The sequence below is a fragment of the Sminthopsis crassicaudata genome, chromosome 3, assembly GCF_048593235.1.
Source record: "Sminthopsis crassicaudata isolate SCR6 chromosome 3, ASM4859323v1, whole genome shotgun sequence".
NCBI classification, from domain to species: domain Eukaryota; kingdom Metazoa; phylum Chordata; class Mammalia; order Dasyuromorphia; family Dasyuridae; genus Sminthopsis; species Sminthopsis crassicaudata.
In genome coordinates, this window is record NC_133619.1 from 627,912,971 (window position 1) to 627,928,275 (window position 15,305).

Below are 15,305 nucleotides of genomic sequence, written 5' to 3' on the forward strand. Positions count from 1 at the left end.
ATTAACAAAACTCATATGATCATCTCAATAGATGCAGAAAAGGCATTTGATAAACTCCAACATCCATTTCTATGAAAAACACTTGAGAATATTGGAATAAATGAACTTTTCCTTAAAATAATCAGTAGCATCTGTTTAAAATCAACAATAGTCATATGTATTGGGGAAAGACTGCAACCATTCCCATTAAGATCAGGGGTGAAACAAGTTTGTCCTCTATCACATTACTATTCAATATTGCATTAGAAATTCTAGGCTGGGCAATAAGACCCCAGAAAGTGATTAAAGGAAGTAGAGTAGGTAATGAGGAAACCCAACTATCCTCTTTGCAGATGATATGATGGTATACTTAGGGAACCCCAAAGATTCTGCTAAAAAGCTATTAGAAATAATTTGGAACTTTAACAAAGTTGCAGGATACAAAATAAATCCACATAAATCCTCGGCATTTTTATACATTAACAACACAATCCAACAGCAAGAGCAACAAAGAGAATTTCCATTGAAAATAACATTTGCTAGTATAAAATCTTTAGGAATCTATCTCCAAAAGGAAAGTCCAGAATTATATGAGCAAAATTACAAAACACTTGCCACGAAGAAAAAGTCAGATTTAAACAATTGGAAAAATATTAAGTGCTCTTGGATGGGCCGAGCGAATATAATAAAGATGACAATACTCCCTAAACTAATCTATTTATTTAGCACTATAACAATCAGACTCCAAAAAAACTATTTTAAAGACCTAGATAAAACAACAACAACAACAACAACAACAACAACAACAACAACAACAACAACAAAGTTCATATGGAAAAACAAAAGGTTAAGAATTTGAAGGGAATTAATTAAAAAAAAAAAATCAAACAAAGGTGGCCTAACTGTACGTGATCTAAAACTATATTATAAAGCATCATTCACCAAAATCATCTGGTATTGGCTAAGAAACAGACTAGTTGATCAGTGGAATAGGTTAGGTTCACAGGACAAGATAGTGAATAAAAATATTAATCTAATGTTTGATAAACCCAAAGATCCCAAATTTTGGGAATAGAAATCTTTTTTGACAGAAACTGCTGGGAAAACTGGAAATTAGTAAGGCAGAAACTAGGCATGGACCCACATTTAACACCACATACTAAGATGAGATCAACATGGGTCCATGATTTAGGCATAAAGAACAAGATCATAAATAAATTAGAGGGGCATAGGATAGCTTACCTCTCAGACTTGTGTCTGAGGAAGGAAGGAGGAGGAAGGAATTTGTGACCAAAGGAGAACTAGAGATCATTATTGATCACAAAATAGAAAATTTTGATTACATCAAATTAAAAAGCTTTTGTACAAACAAAACTAATGCAAACAAGATTAGAAGGGAAGTAACAAATTGGGAAAACATTTTTTTTACAATTAAAGGTTCTGATAAGGGAGTCATCTCCAAAATATACAGAGAATTGACTCTAATTTAAAAGAAATCAAGCCATTCTCCAATTGAAAAGTGGTCAAAGGATATGACCAGACAATTTTCAGATGATGAAATTGAAACTATTTCCACTCATATGAAAGAGTGTTCCAAATCACTATTGATCAGAGAAATGCAATTTAAAAAATTTTTTTTAAATTAATTTTATAATTATAATATTTTTGACAATACATATGCATAGGTAATTTTTTTACAACATTACCCTTTGTACACTCTTCTGTTCCAAAATTTCCCCTCTTTCCCTCCACTCCCTCCCCTAGAAGACAGGCATTACAATACATATTAAGTATGTTATAATATATCCTAGATACAATATATATGTGGAGAACTGGATTTTTTTGTTGTTGTTCTTGTTGTAAAGGAATAATTGGATTTGGAAGGCAAAAAAACCCTGGGAAGAAAAACAAAAAATGTAAACAATTTACACTCATTTCCCAGTGTCCCTGCTCTGGGTGCAGCTGATTCTGTCCATCATTGATCATTTGGAACTGGATTTGATCTAAGAAATGTAAATGAAGACAACTCTAAGATACCACTACACACCTGTCAGATTGGCTAAGATGACAGGAACAAATAATGATGAATGTTGGAGGCGATGTGCTAAAACAGGGACACTGATGCATTGTTTGTGGAGTGGTGAAAGAATCCAACCATTCTGGAGAGCAATCTGGAATTATGCCCAAAATGTTATCAAACTGTGCATGCCCTTTGATCCATCAGTGCTACTACAGGACTTATATCGCAAAGAAAATACTAAAGAAGGGAAAGGCACCAGTATGTGCCAAAACATTTATGGCAGCCGTTTTTGTAGTGCCTACAAACTAGAAAATGAATTGTAGAATGGATAGGTCAATGATGGTATATGAATGTTTTGGAATATTATTGTTCTGTACGAAATGACCAGCAGGATGACTACAAAGAGGTTTGGAGAGACTTACATCAACTGATGCTGAGTGAAATGAGCAGAACCAGAAGATCACTATACACTTCAACAACAATACTGTATGAAGATATATTCTGATGGAAGTGGATATCTTCAACATACACAAGATCCAACTCACTTCCAATTGATCAATGACAAGCAGAAACAACAACACCCAGAGAAAGATCACTGGGAATTGAATGTAAACTGTTAGCACTACTGCCTTTCTAACCAGGTTACTTATACCTTCGGAATCCAATTCTTAATGTGCAAGAAGAAAATTGGCTTTATACACATATATTGTATCTAGGTTATACTCTAACACATGTGATATTGTATGGGGCTGCCTGTCATCTTGGGGAGGAAGTAGAGGAAGGGAGGAGAAAATTTGGAAAAATGAATACAAAGGATAATGCTATAAAAAATAATTACTCATGCTTATATACTGTCAAAAATTATAATTATAAAATTAATTTTAAAAGAGTAAAAAAAATAAAAACTAAATTCGACACCTATTAAAAAAAGAAAGAAAGAAACAAGAAAAAAAAAGAAATGATCAGCAGGATGAATACAGAGAGTCTTGGAGAGACTTACATCAACTGATGCTGAGTGAAATGATCAGAAGCAGGTGATCATTATACACTTCAAGAACAATACTGTGTGAAGAGGATGTATTCTGATGGAAGTGGACATCTTCACCAAGAAAAGATCTAACTCACATCCAATTGATCAAAGATTGACACAATCAGCTACACTAAGAGAAGGATCACTGGTAAATGAGTGAAAACCATTTGCAATTTTTGTTTTTCTTCCCAGTTTATTTTTACTTTCTGAATCCAATTCTTCCATTGCAACAATAACAACAACAACAACAACAAAAATCGATTCTGCATACATATATTGTATCTAGGATACATTATAACATAGTTAATATGTATGGGCATGCCTGCCAACTAGGGAAGGTGGTGGAGGGAAGGAGGATAAAATTCGGAAAAGTGCAATGGATAATGTTATAAATTACCTATGCATATGTCAAAAAAAAATTATAATTATAAAATGAATAAAAAGAAAGACACAATTCAAACATACAATAGAATTCAACTGGTTTTAGGAAATTATTTAAGTTATAGAAAAAGGAAAAAGAAGAAGGAGCTATAGGGGGAGGGGTCAACTAAACAAGGTGAGAAGGATGAATCAGATAACAATGGAGTTAAATACAATTTTGAGCAACAAGAGCATTTCCCATCTCCTCCCTCAATTAACCCTTCAGTGTTGGAAGAAGGAGGAGGAGGGGAAGAGGCAGAAACACAAGCAGAATTGCCTGTTAAGCAGCCTGACAAGATTAGAAAAAGCATTGATTAAGGCTAAGAAGAAGAACAGGATGTAAGAGATTTTATAGATGCATAGCCTGGAATTGAAGAGATTGACTCTTCAGATCAAAAAAAGAGAAGTGACACTCCTTTTAATTTGGATAAAATGAAGGATTTGAAAAAAAAGGTTACACCCTTTATGGAGCCACATCATCTTATGTTAAGATGTTAATAGTTCATTTGTCTTATGAAATCCTAACCCCAAGTGATTGGAAATCCATAGCAGGGACATGTTCAGAACCTGGACAAAACTTGTTGTGGCTTTGAGAATTTCATGAATTATGTAGGATTCAAGTCAGAGGCAATAGGGAAATAGGAGTTAACACACAATTGACTTTTGACCAACTAGCAGGTGAAGGTCGGTATGGAGAAAATTCAGAACAGATTGATTATCCCATAAGAGTGTATGAGCAAATTTCTAAGGCTGCAATAAAAGCTTGGGGTTCTCTCCCCAGACAGAAAGATCGAAGGGAGGCTTTCACTAAAATAGAGCAAGGTCCCAATAAACCTTTTGCGGATTTTGTGGGATGTCTGCTAACTGCTCTCAAAAGAAGTATTGGAGAAAATGCAGCTACAGAAATAATGACTAGACATTTGGCTATGGAAAATGCCCATGAGATTTGCAAAAGAATTCTATGGGGACTAGACAAAGATGCTTCTTTAGAGGAGATCATAAGAAGCTGTGCTACAGTGGGCAGCAATTCTCATTATGCTCAGACTATGAAGAACATGGAAAGACAGGGTCCTTCCTGGCAAAGGATTTTTAGGGAAACTCGTTGATGTTTTCAATGTGGAAAAGTTGGACATCTAAGAGCTCAGGGTAGATAAGAAGATAGAGTGAGAAGACAGGGTGAAAGAAGACCTAAAACCCCATGTCCAAAATGTCACAAGGGCTTCCACTGGGCCTCAGAATGTAGACTGACCCAGAGAAATGAGAGGTGAGGCCCAGCTCCAAGAACACAATGAAAAGATACATGGGGCAAGATGGCAACTGAAGTTACACCCAAATAGTCTTGGACTCTGCTGTAATCTATCAGATGAAAAGTTATCACATGGAAGAAAGGGATTACCTGATCAGTCAGCCAAAAAGCAATCAGATATCAGAAATGGAGAGAAATTCACCTGGGAGAATACACGCCTTTTAAACCCATGGGGCTGTGTCCAATGCAAACAGCTCCAATGTGATTGCCAGATGATGAGAAGAGATTTAAAAAGTGGTCAAAAGAAGGGGAAATTAGGTAGGTTAACTACCTGGGAGAGAGGGTTTGCTTATATTTTAACAGGCATGAGGAAACAGGTGGAGAAGGAAACAGATGGATGGCAACAAGCACCTGGAGATAGAAAGACAATGAGCAAAAACTTAAAAGAAAGAGAAGATCTAAGAAACATCTGACACTGAAAGAGCATGGCTGATAAAGAGACTGTTAAAGAACTTTAAAACTAGCAGGAATCATTAGATTCCTTAATACAAGATAAAACTGTTAAAGTACTTGAAAACCAGCAGAGATCATTGATTCCTTGAGATAAAAAATTGTTAATGAGTCTATTGTAGGATTTCAAAACTTGTAGGAATTATTGGATTATTGGCACATGAACTAATGGAGAATGGATTCCCTTTGGACTATTTCTAAAACTTATGGACATGTATAAATTCTCAATTTATGACTATTTCATCATGTTATTGGTTACATCACTTCCAGCATGTGTTATGATGCTATGTATTTGTGTAATTTATGTAATTATGTGTAATATCTCCCATAGTAATGGATTTATGTATTCCTGTTTCTTTTTAAAATTTTTTTAAAAATTAATTTTATACTTATAACATTTTATTGAAAGTAGATATGCATAGGTAATTTTTTCAACATTATCCCTTTACTCCCTTCTGTTCTGAGTTTCCCCCTCCTTCCCTCCACCCCGTCACATAGATGGCAGGCATTTCCATACATATTAAATATGTTCTAGTATATCCAAGATACAATATATGTTGCAGTACCGAATTTTGTTGTAGTTGTAGTTGTTGTTGTTGTTGTTGTTGTTGTTGTTGCAAAGGAAGAATTAGATTCAGAAGGTAAAAATCACCTGAGAAGAAAAACAAAAAAAAGCAAACAGTTTACAACTATTTGCCTGTGTTCCTTCCCTGAATGTAGCTGAATCTGTCCCTCATTGATCAATTGGATCTGAGTTAGATCTTCTCTTTGTTGAAGATAGCCACTTCCATCAGAATACATCCTCATACAGTATTGTTGTTGAAGTGTCTAATGATCTCCTGGTTCTGCTCAAGTCACTCAGCATCAGGTGATGTAAGTCTCTCCAAGCCTCTCTTTATTCATCCTGCTGGTCACTTGTTACAGAACAATAACATTCCATAACATTCATATACCATCATTTACCCAAGCATTCTCCAATTGATGGGCATCCATTCATTTTCCACTTTCAATCCACTACAAAAAGGGCTGCCACAAACCCTTTGGCCGATACAGGTCCCTTTCCCTTCTTTAGTAGTTCCTTGGGATATAAGCCCAGTAGTAGTAGCACTGCTGGATCAAAGGGTATGAACAGTTTGATAACTTTTTGGGCAATGTCTACCTGTTTCAAGGTCATGACCACCCTATGTGCTAAATCAAAAGAAAGGGGGGAATGCTAGCTAGGTTCCTTCCTGGGTGGTAAGTAGGTACCTAACAATTCTGTAGGGCAGAATTCAGACCTTTCGTTCGCACCTTTAAAAGCACTTGACACTTTCAGGATGCTGAAAGGAGTTAACACCTTTCAAAGGGCTTGCTCATTGGTCTAGAAGGAGTTCCCTCCCACAAGCCCCTTCTCTGGGAGGATTTAAGGAGCCAGCATTCAGGAAGAAGAGCATCTGAGATTCCACTTTGGTGCTGACTGGGGACACTTGGAGAAGAGCAGATTCACAAGGACTAAAGGAAAAGCCGGCTTGTGGAGATTCACAGGTAGGATTGACTTCCGGGAAAGCCAGGTAAGTCTGATTCCTTTCGGCGTCTACCTTTGTCTGCCTGTCCTTCTGTGCGTGCTTCCAGGAGCTGCTGGGATGGCCGCGATGAAGACAAACTTAGAGGAGGAAGTGATTTCTTTGCTCTCCTCTTCTACCAGTGGCTCCCTGGGAACGTTCCAGGTTCAGCCACCATTTCGATTCGGTCAGTCCTGGCTTTTTGGCCAGAGCGCCGTGGGCTCGGGGCAGAGTACGGGATTGGCCCAGACTTCTTGGGGGACCCAGTGTTCCTCAGGATCTACGGTCGGATTCCCGGCCACCTGCCGAGCCCCCCAGGCTCCTGAATGCACGGCGCCTTCTGGAACCCCCAGTGCGTCTGGATTTAGTTTCAAGATGCCCACCAACCTCGGAGCTTTCCCCAGCAAACCGGGCTTTGGGCACCGTAGCCGGGAGGCATCGGGTTGTAGTTTGGGGGCATCCGACTTCAGCTTTAAGGCTCCTGAAAGCTCAGTCTTCAGACCAATCTTTGGGGCCCAATCGGAGCCGGAGAAGACGCAGAGCCGCATCAGTGCGGCCTCTTTCACTTTCTCCCTCCCAGTTAGAGGGGGGCCTGAGACGCTGGGCTCCTTCACGTTTTCCCAGGGCTCAAGCAGCTCAGGCACCAGCCCGAGCGCCGTGGGCTCGGGGCAGAGCACGGGATTGGCCCAGACTTCTTGGGGGACCCAATCTTCCTCAGGTTCTAAGCTCGGATTCCCGGGCACCTCTGGAGCCCCCCAGGCTCCTGTTTTCGAGGCGCCTTCTGCAACCCCCAGTGCATCGGGATTTAGTTTCAAGATGCCCACCAACAACGGAACTTTCCCCAGCACCCCGGGCTTTGGACACCGTAGCCGGAAGGCATCCGGCTGTAGTTTGGGGGCATCCGAGTTCAGCTTTAAGGCTCCTGAAAGCTCAACCTTCAGACCAATCTTTGGGGCCCAATCGGAGCCGGAGAAGATGGAGAGGGACATCAGTCCGGCCTCTTTCACTTTCTCCCTCCCAGTTAGTGGGGGGCCTGAGGCGCTGGGCTGCTTCACGTTATCCCAGGGCTCAAGCAGCTCAGGCACCAGCCCGAGCGCCGTGGGCTCGGGGCAGAGCACGGGATTGGCCCAGACTTCTTGGGGGACCCAGTCTTCCTCAGGATCTACGCTCAGATTCCCGGCCAATTCCGGAGCCCTCCAGGCTCCTGTCTTCCCAGCGCCTTCTGCAACCCCCAGTGCATCGGGATTTAGTTTCAAGATGCCCACCAACAACGGAACTTTCCCCAGCACCCCAGGCTTTGGACACCGTAACCAGGAGGCATCCGGCTGTAGTTTGGGGGCATCCGAGTTCAGCTTTAAGGCTCCTGAAGGCTCAGTCTTCAGACCAATCTTTGGGGCCCAATCGGAGCCAGAGAAGATGGAGAGGGACATCAGTCCGGCCTCTTTCACTTTCTCCCTCCCAGTTAGTGGGGGGCCTGAGGCGCTGGGCTGCTTCACGTTATCCCAGGGCTCAAATAGCTCAGGCACCAGCCCGAGCGCCGTGGGCTCGGGGCAGAGCACGGGATTGGCCCAGACTTCTTGGGGGACCCAATCTTCCTCAGGTTCTAAGCTCGGATTCCCGGGCACCTCCGGAGCCCCCCAGGCTCCTGTTTTCGAGGCGCCTTCTGCAACCCCCAGTGCATCCGGATTTAGTTTCAAGATGCCCACCAACAACGGAACTTTCCCCAGCAAACCGGGCTTTGGGCACCGTAGCCGGGAGGCATCCGGTTGTAGTTTGGGGGCATCCGAGTTCAGCTTTAAGGGTCCTGAAAGCTCAGTCTTCAGACCAATCTTTGGGGCCCAATCGGAGCCGGAGAAGATGGAGAGCGACATCAGTCCGGCCTCTTTCACCTTCTCCTTCCCAGTTAATGGGGGGCCTGAGGCGCTGGGCTCCTTCACGTTTTCCCAGGGCTCAAGCAGCTCAGGCAGCAGCCCGAGTCTTCCTTTGTTCAACGCATCTAGCAAGCCTCCCTCCTCCACTTTTGCCTCTCCAAGTCAGAATGTGGAGGAGGAAAAGAGGGGCCCTAAACCAGCATTTGGCAGTTCAGGGAGCGGCTTCACGAGCTTCGCCTCCCCGGGCTCTGGAGGGGAGCCCTTTCGTAGGAGCAAAGCAGAGGGCAAGCTAGGAAGGGGAGATGCTGCTGGCCACGGAGGGTCGCTCTCTGGCCACGTGAAGGGGCCGAAAAGGAAGAAAGAGCACGACGGCTCACCCAGGAGACGAAACTACGACTGTGTGGAGGACATGCAGCTCTTGTCCCAGGGAGATCATCCTCGAAAGAAGCGCCCTCCTCGTCTGGCTCGCCCACGGGCTGGCGGCTCGTTCGGGGGGACGCTGCAGGACACGCTGAGGAGTAACAAAGGAGGCGGCCACCTGGGAAGCACAGGAATGAAAAAGGAAGTGGGCAGTGTAGAATCCAGTGAGACGGAGCAAAGCGCTGGAGCGGGAGCCACCTGGTCCACGTTGTTCGCCCCCCGGCTGAAGGAAGAGGAGATGGGTGGCAAAAGGAGCCAGGAAGTGTCCGCCTGCAGGGCTACCCCTTCCCGCCGCGGAGGGAAGAAGGAGAGCGTGGAGAGCTCGAGCAGCCTGTCCCCCAGCGAGCTCCCCGCCATTCAGTGCAAGAAGATCCCCAACTACCTCAAGGACAGAGCCATCCTGCAGGAGCACTTTGGCCGATTGAGGAAGGTGCGGCGCATCCATCCCCGGCGCCGAGGCAAGCTCGGCTCTGTGCCCTTCTGGGACCACGCCTCTGGAGCCCGGGCTCGGAAGAAAGGGAAAGGGAAAGGCTTGCACAGAGTCCTCCTCTTTTGGCGCGAGAACAAAAGAAGTCCCAGGAAGAAGACCTTTTTCCCAAAGGAGAAAATAGCGAGTCAGAGCTGGGAAGACTCTGGTTTCCAGCGCTCCCCGCTGCCCAAAGCCCTCTGGAGACCTGCAACTGGCCAGAGCAGCAGCCTTCTCGGGAAGAGTTGTCCAGTGAAGAAATCGAGGCAGCCCGAGTCTCTGCAGTCTGAGGGGGAGCCCTTGGATTGTGGGCCTGAGATCCCGAGCTCAGACCTGCCGGGACTGTCAGTGAGCAGCCTGAGCACCTTGATGGGCGCGGTGGCCGAGACGTCGGAGGACAAGTACCGCCTCCTGGACCGGAGGGATAAGATCCTGAGGCAAGCTCGCGGGAAGAGAACGGCTCTGGACCAAGCCAAAGGCTTTTGGGGCACGTGCCTGGACATGTGTCCTGAGAAAGAGCGCTACATGAGAGAGAGCAGGAAGCAGCTGAGCTCTTTCGAAGTGATCCCTGGCACAGATCAGGTGGACCACGCGGCGGCAATCAAGGAATACAGCCGCTCCTCCGCTGACCAGGAGGAGCCTCTGCCTCAGGAGCTGCGTCCTTCCGGGGTGCTGGGCATGACCATGGACTACCTGGTCACTCAGGTCCTGGACCGGAGGGAAGGGAGCTCGCGCGACTGGTACGACTTTGTGTGGAACAGGACCCGCGCCATCAGGAAGGACATCACCCAGCAGCACCTCGGTGACCCGCTCACCGTGTCGCTGATGGAGAAGTGCACCCGCTTCCACATCCACTGTGCGCACGCGATGTGTGAGGAGCCCGTGGGCTCCTTCGACGCCAAGATCAACCAGGAGAACATGACCAAGTGCCTGCAGAGCCTTAAGGAGATGTACCAGGACCTGGCCGACGAGGGCGTCCTCTGTGCGCGGGAAGCGGAATTCCGAGGCTACCAAGTTCTGCTCCATCTCCACCAGGGCGACATCCTGAGAGAGGTGCAGCAGTTCCGGCCCGAGGTGCGAAACTCCCCCGAGGTGAAATTTGCAGTGCAGGCTTTGGCGGTTGTGAACAGCAACAACTTTGTCCGGTTCTTCAAGCTGGTGCGCTCTGCCTCCTACCTCAACGCCTGCCTCCTGCACTGCTACTTCCATCAGATCCGGAAAGAGGCATTGCGGGCTCTCCTCGTGGCCTACACGGGGAGCGCTCGGAGATCCACACGCTTTCCGGTGGATCACCTGGTGCCCATGTTACTGTTTCGAGATGCCCAGGAAGCCAGCGACTTCTTGACTTCCTGTGGCCTCGCGGTGTCTGATGGCTGCGTGGAGCTGAAGCGGTCCGCCTTCTTGGAAGCCGGGGGCTCAGCCAAGGCAAAGAAGTGCCCTTTGATCACCGAGAAGCTCGCCGTCTCCGTTGGAGAAGTGGTGAATGGGGGGCCGTTACCCCCCGTCCCTCGTCACATCCCGGCGTGTAGCTTCAACACCCACAACGAATACGTGGGCGAGAGCGCGGCCCCCGAGTCTGCTCCGCGTGGACAGAAACCCGCTGTGGAGAGGGGGGGAGGCGGCAAGCTGGAAGAAGGCAGCCCTGGGACCGAAGCGCTGGCGCTGTGTGTTCCGCCGCAGCCCTGCCCGCCCCTGCCTCAGCCGCTGCTGACCCAGAGCGCCGGGCTGCCGCCAGCCCTCGGGGCTCCCGGCCCTGTCCTGCCAGGGGCTGCTTCGTCATCTCGCTTCCAGCCCGTGGGGCGGCCCGAGCTGCCTGCTCCCCGGCCTCGGCCGAGCTACACCGACTCGGACCTCGTGGGGGTCGTGGAAGACCTTGCCCGGGACGTCCTCAGAGGCTACTATGAAGAAGTCGGCCAGGCCGGAGCTGCCTACGCCGCTGCGGCCTGGAGGGTTTCCCAAGTGCTCACGGAGGAGCTCCTGGCCACCACCACCGGGGACATGCTGAGGCAGACCGCCGCTGAGGAACTGAAGGAAGAAAGAGCAAGAATTCAAGAAGAACAGAAGAGAGCTGAAGAACAAAGACGGGCCCAGGAGCTGGAGAGCGCCCTGGAGACCGAGAGGAGGGCCTGTGTGGCCCGCTGCTCTGAAGACGTCTGCGATCGCCTCATGGATCTCTTCTTGCCAGAGGAGATTTTCCAGAGTGCCCGAGAGACCCTGCAGGAACTTCAGGGCCTCTGTCAATACTGGCAGAGGTGGAGGAAAGCCCTGGCAGCGCGGAAAAAACTCCAGAGACAGAGGAGACCATTCCCCGCGGCCCCCTGCCGTGTGGACCTCAGCAACGGATTGCAGGCCTTGGCCCCCCGTGCCCAGAGTCCCCTTGCTAAAGAGCGCCTGGCCAAAGGAGTCCCGGATCTGGGGCACCCGGGAAAACTGGGGCTCTCCTGCACCAGGTTACAGTGGACGAGAAACAAGACGATCCATCCAATGAAGGTTCACTCTTTCTCCCAGCAATTGCTCAGTGAAGCGGTGTGGAGCCCTCTGGACCTGCCGGCCCTCGTCGCCGAGCATTACCCTGGGCAGCGGGAACAGGTGTTCTGGAAGCTGGTGTTGGCGCTGCCGGACGGTGAAGAGGCCGACAGTGAAGAGCCCGCCTCTGGCTATCCCAGCAGGATGCTAGAGACTTGGCTGAAGGTCAAGTTCATGGGTGGGGAAGATTTCCAAAAGGGGGCCCGTCACGCTTCCCAGGGGATCCAGACGCTGACCCTGCTGAAGGCCTGGAGCCCCAAAGGGGCTCGAGCGGTCCGGGTCAACGTGTGCATTAAGGTGGCCCACGGCCTGTTGAGCGACTGGGCCCTGGATGCCACGGAGACGCAGAAGGCCCTTCTGGGCACCAGCGGCCTTCTCTTCGTGCTGCCCCCCCGCGGCAAGAGTGTGGTGGCGGCCGAGGAGGACGCGTGCTGGCTCTCGGCCCTGCTGCGGCTCCAACAGCTGCTGCAGGCCAAGCCCTTGCAGCCCCCGGTGCCCCTGGTGGTTCTGGTGCCCGGCCGCGAGGGGGCCAGCGTGAGGGACGTGGAGGAGGGTCTGAGGCTTCGGGACTTGCTTTCCTCGCAGCTTCTCTCGGATTACACGGTCTTGGAGATCCCAGCTGCCGTCAACGATGTCCAAGGCACCAACAGGGTGTCGCAGGCCGTCCAGTGGCTGGTGTCTCGCTGCCCCTGCTCCCCGGAGCTCTGCTGCCAGACCCTGCCCCAGTACATCGAGGACGGCGTCAGGCGCGAGTTCAGCGAGCGCTTCTTCCAGGACCGCAAGGAGCGGCGTGTGGCCGGCCTGGCCTGGCAGGAGCCCGGCGCCATCATCGAGCTCTTCAACGGCGTGCTGCACTTCCTGGCGGACGTGGCCTCCTCCGAGCAGCTCTGCCAGCTGTCCTGGCCCATCACGGAGTTCGCCGAGCCGGGCGGCAACAAGCTGCTTCCTCCCCTGCGCTGGAACGCGCCCGGCCACCTGGCCTGGCTGAAGAAGGTCGTTCTCTCCTTGCAGCTGCCCCCCGTGGACCTCCCCGCCCCGGGCGCTCCTTGGCCTCTGGCGTGCAACGCCATCTCCCGCTACGTCTCGCAGATCCCGAGCTGTGGCCAGACGCAGCCCATCCTGCAGTCTCAGCTGGACAACCTCCTGAGTCGGACGTACGCCAAGTGGACGAACCAAGACCTGGGGGCCTTGGGCGACACGGGGCCCCGTGGGGAGGAGATTCCGTGGGATGACATCATCGCTCTGTGCATTAATCACAAGCTGCGGGACTGGAAGCCTCCCAGTCTGCCCGTCACGCCAGAGGCTCTGAGCCAAGATGGGCACATCTGCGTCTACTTTTTCAAGAGCCACTTACAAAGCTACCAGGTCCCCGGGGCCTGGGCACACGCCCGGCTGCAGACCCACAAGGAGGTGGTCCAGCGGCCCGCCCGCCGACCTTTGGGCCTAAAGCCTTGGCGCTCCGCCAAGAGCCTCTCCCCGTCGTGGCTCCACGTTCCCTACGGCGGGACCAGGGCCCCCGACAGCGGCCAAACCGGCCGCTGTGCCCGACGCCCAGGAGCTGGCCCGCCCCGCCTCGGCCGAGGAGCTGCTCCCGGGGCGCCTGGCCGCCAGCCTGCAGCTGGAGAAGGAGGAGAGCAGGAGGTTCGAACAGCAGCTGCGTCACTGGCTGTCGGGAGACGCCGAGCAGGGCCCGGACTCCAGCCCCCTCCCCGTCTACCTTCCTCAAGCTCTCCTATCGACGCCTCAGGCTCTGCGGCCCGTCCTCCGAGGGTCAGCGCCCAGCAGCCCCCGGGACCAGAAGGCCGCCGAGGGGCGGAGGCCGGCCCCGGCCATGGGCGGCTCTCTGACCCACAAGCTGAGACACTTAGAAAGCCTGATTCAGCGCACTCGACAGGAGGAGCTCGTCTGGGAGCGGCACCATCTCCAACTCTTGCTGGACATGGTGGACATCTGACAAGCCGGACAGTGGGGAGGGTCTCTGCGCGCACACAATCATGTTCTCTGCCGATGCTTGCCCAGTGGCTGCCACTGGGGCTGTAAATCAAGAAAATAAAGACTGGGACTTAACAAAACCAACAAACAAACAAACAAACGAAGGAATGAATGAATAAAGAAATAAGTGAATAAATAGATAAATAAATAAATAAACAAAGAATCAAACAAACAAACGAATGAATGAATAAAGAAATAAGTGAATAAATAGATAAATAAATAAATAAACAAAAATCAAACAAAAAAGAAAAAACAAACAAAAACAAAAACAAAATAAACGAACAAAAAAAAAAGAATGAAAAATGTGATATATTTACATTTATGATATGCAGTCTGAATGAAACGGGCAATCAAAATATTTTACTCTTATCCCAGACTCAGAAAAGTTACTATTAATTAAATGAGTAAATTTGATATGATACATGGAAAATAGGGAGAGAAACTGAGGCTGATCAAAGTTGAGGGCTGGCATGAAAGCCTAAGGCTGCCAAAAGCAGGGAGGAAAAAATGAGGAGGGGGCTAGTTTTGGTTGCAGGCGGCCAGTTTTCCCATGAAAGAAGAGTACCTACCCTCTGTGGGTTTCCATGAGCTCCATCATCATAATTCTCACCGACATCGAGCCAGTGCTTTCAATGATATCCATATTTGCACAACAAAAAAAGAAAAAACAAACAAAAACAAAAACAAAATAAACGAACAAAAAAAAAAAAAAGAATGAAAAATGTGATATATTTACATTTATGATATGCAGTCTGAATGAAATGGGCAATCAAAATATTTTACTCTTATCCCAGACTCAGAAAAGTTACTATTAATTAAATGAGTAAATTTGATATGATACATGGAAAATAGGGAGAGAAACTGAGGCTGATCAAAGTTGAGGGCTGGCATGAAAGCCTAAGGCTGCCAAAAGCAGGGAGGAAAAATGAGGAGGGGGCTAGTTTTGGTTGCAGGCGGCCAGTTTTCCCATGAAAGAAGAGTACCTACCCTCTGTGGGTTTCCATGAGCTCCATCATCATAATTCTCACCGACATCGAGCCAGTGCTTTCAATGATATCCATATTTGCACAGCACAGGTGTTTGAGCACAGGGCATGAAATAAAGACTTAAAAAAAAACTGCTTCTGCTACTGCCTGTCTACACGACCATGAACAAGGGCCTCAATCTCTTTAAGACTGCTTTCTTGTCCATAAAATGACATTGTTAATAACTGTAAGGTCTATGTTGTTGGGAGGTTGAAAGGAGACAATGAATAGAAAAGTTGTTCCAAACCTCCCAGCCATA

General features: G+C 48.7%; 1 pseudogene; it reads left to right on the forward strand.

The window, feature by feature from the left end:
- Window positions 1–6,836: 6,836 nt before the first annotated feature.
- Window positions 6,837–13,983, forward strand: LOC141562564 (germinal-center associated nuclear protein pseudogene; annotated as a pseudogene).
- The last annotated feature ends 1,322 nt before the right edge of the window (window positions 13,984–15,305 follow it).